The sequence below is a fragment of the Megalops cyprinoides genome, chromosome 2, assembly GCF_013368585.1.
Source record: "Megalops cyprinoides isolate fMegCyp1 chromosome 2, fMegCyp1.pri, whole genome shotgun sequence".
NCBI classification, from domain to species: Eukaryota; Metazoa; Chordata; class Actinopteri; order Elopiformes; family Megalopidae; genus Megalops; species Megalops cyprinoides.
In genome coordinates, this window is record NC_050584.1 from 67,547,322 (window position 1) to 67,550,216 (window position 2,895).

A 2,895-nucleotide genomic window follows, 5' to 3' on the forward strand; every position below is an offset into this window, starting at 1 on the left:
TGTCCTTTCAGGGGACATCCATGGAGAAGTGGGCCAAACCCTGGCCATCCCCTGCCCTGTACCAAAGCCCAGCCTCCAGAACTTCACTCAGACCTGGACCTTCATGGGACAAACCCCGCCCATCCTCACACACAACAGCAGCACCTCACACCGGCATATCTCAGACCTGTGGAAGAACCAGGTTCAGAACCTTTTAGAAAACGGGTCGCTCCTGATACAGAACCCAGGCCAGAACCTCACAGGAACGTACACCTGCAAGGTGTTAGCCGACCGGACCCTGCAGCTGGTGCAGACATATGTCAGATTTACAGGTACGGATCCAGGAAGTGAAAGATAGAGGAGAAACTAAATAAAACTCAGCTGAGCTGGTCTGGAGCCACAGAGAGCTTTACTTTCTACTAATACAAATCCATTTGTGATAACACTATGCCAGATTTTTTAAGAATAAATCATTTCAGTGCTGAAAGCCACAGAATTAACACTGTGATTCTTCATATTTTAGGGACTCCTTAACAAACATGTAGGCATTGTCCATAACACTAACTACCAGGACAGATGATCAGATGAAACAAAATGTTCTATTTCTGACATAAGCATTTAATGTGCAAAGATACTCCTTACTTATGGCACTCGGCATACTTCTATTAATAATATTGCAGTTACATGCTGAGGCTTCCAGTGCATATACCACATAGTTCTCCTTAGTCATGAGGGAGGAGTCTAAGAATGACTTTCAGCAGCTCTTTCTGTCTTTGGTTCAGGGTGAAAATGCTGTCAGCTGTAATCCCCTCTGAAGAAGTGTGTCTTTATTTACAGGTGCAGATAAGCATTCTGGGAGTGCCACCCTGCACCCTGCTGGTATTGCAGTCACTGTGGTTATTACTGTTCTTCTCGTGACAGGACTCCTCATAGTAGCATGGAAAAAAGGTACAGAGAAATATGAATCTTTTCATTTTATTATTTTATACCCATATGTTAAAACTGTTTTGCCAGCTCTATAGTACAATGGTGATCAAAGTGAACTGCTACCCATAAAGCACTTACCAAAACACACACACACACACACAAACATACCTATATACCTGCACACATTATTTTCAACATGACATTCTTGGAGAGACACCTGGCACCCTGTTGCCATCATTGTTCTTGTTATAGCTGCAATAGTAATGCTGTTTACTATAGGTTATCTGTCTTTAGTCCAAGATTTAAAATCTGGCCAAATGTGAGAGCCTGTAGAACAGTGGTAATCAAACTGAAGTGCTGTTCCCAGCATGTAATCATAGGCATCACACTACCCCCCCACCCACACATGCACACACACGAATATACAGAAATACATTCATAAACAAACACATAAACATGTGCATTCACACATGTACATTATGCACTGCTTAGATTCTGTTACTGAGACTGACAGGAAATATACGAAGGAGCTGTATTTTGTCTCCTGTTGTACAGAGATTGATCAGAGTGTGAGAGTGTGTGTTATGCATATGGCCCTGGATATGATTTACATGTCTGTGTACTACAGGGTGGCTCCAAAGATTAATACAGTTAATACAAGGACTAAGAGGTAAGACTGAATCCAGGTGCATTTCCTTACTATCTTACAGAACAATAATAACTCATCTGTCAAACGGCAGTGTAGTGTTTACATATTTCCTGTTATGGTATTTTGACATTTTAACTTGAATACACTGTTCTGATATATTTAGCTTCTTTGTACTACATAAATATTTTAACTGAGGTATAGTACATTAGTATTAGAACTCAAACATTATGTATTGATAGTTTAACTAATGCAGTGATGTTAACAGCTATTCTGGATTATAATGTATTATTAATACACCTGGAGTAAAGTGTCAATATTCAAACTAGATTATATTGAACTGATTATATTATGTTTACATTTTCACTGGAGTTCAGCATGTTGACATTAAGATTTGGGTGGTATGTGATGCAGATATAAAAGTTGAATGAGGTAAGCACTACTGGCATAGACATGATGACATCACCTTGTTAACGTGGAGCACCGGGACTGAAGGCCTCTGGATTAGTTAGTTAAGCATTACTGGCATTTAAAGAATGGGCACGATGACATCACCTCGTTAATGTGGGACACCGGGACTGAAGGCCTCTGGATGTGGATGGGCCTGCTTTGTTCTCTCTGTGGCTCATATCCTCCTTCCTGCAGGTGATGGTAACCAGGGGAGAGGAGAAGGAGAAGAAGATAGAGGAGAGGAGATACAGCCTCTGGGTGGTAATCAGGGCGGAAGAGATGGAGAAGATGGAGGAGTAGAGCAACAGGAGAAAAGAGATGGAGAAGAAGATGGATGAGTAGAGGAACAGTGTCTGAGTGCACCAACTCCTTTGGGCAACGACTCAACTTCATTATGGTTAATTTATTTTTTAACTATAGTAACATCCCTTCATATTCCTACTTGATCGCAGCATTCATGTTTTGAACACAGGCAGCTAACTAAAATTCTGCAATGAGGGAATCGTTGATTTTTATTGTAGCCAGTTTTTTTTATTGTATTACCACTTATTTGATGAATTCTATCCATATTAGTACTTTTAGTTACTCATCCTCAGACGGTCAGGTGGATCTAAATCAGCCTGTGTCACAGTCAGCCTCTTGGGCTGGGACCGCACTGCACTGACCCAGGCTTCAGTCTGCCCTTCTCCTGCTCTGTGGGCTGTACCTGCCTGCTGGCTCCAAAATGAGTCCGCTGACGTCACCTGACTGCAGAGCCACTAGCACAGATGAAAACCATGCGTTCTGCAACATGGTTATCCTGGTCCATGAGGGGGAGTGCAGTTCCCCACAGTCCTAGCTAAACATTCACCAAAGAGCACTACTGTCAGCCACATCAGCACTAATGACACTGG

General features: G+C 42.1%; 1 long non-coding RNA gene across 1 annotated transcript; it reads left to right on the forward strand.

Annotated features, from left to right (window-relative positions):
* The first annotated feature begins 872 nt into the window (after positions 1 to 872).
* Positions 873 to 2,226, forward strand: LOC118768981. Its single transcript, XR_005004468.1, has 3 exons — positions 873 to 927; positions 1,535 to 1,576; positions 2,198 to 2,226. It is a non-coding gene; the product is annotated as an uncharacterized LOC118768981 (long non-coding RNA).
* The last annotated feature ends 669 nt before the right edge of the window (positions 2,227 to 2,895 follow it).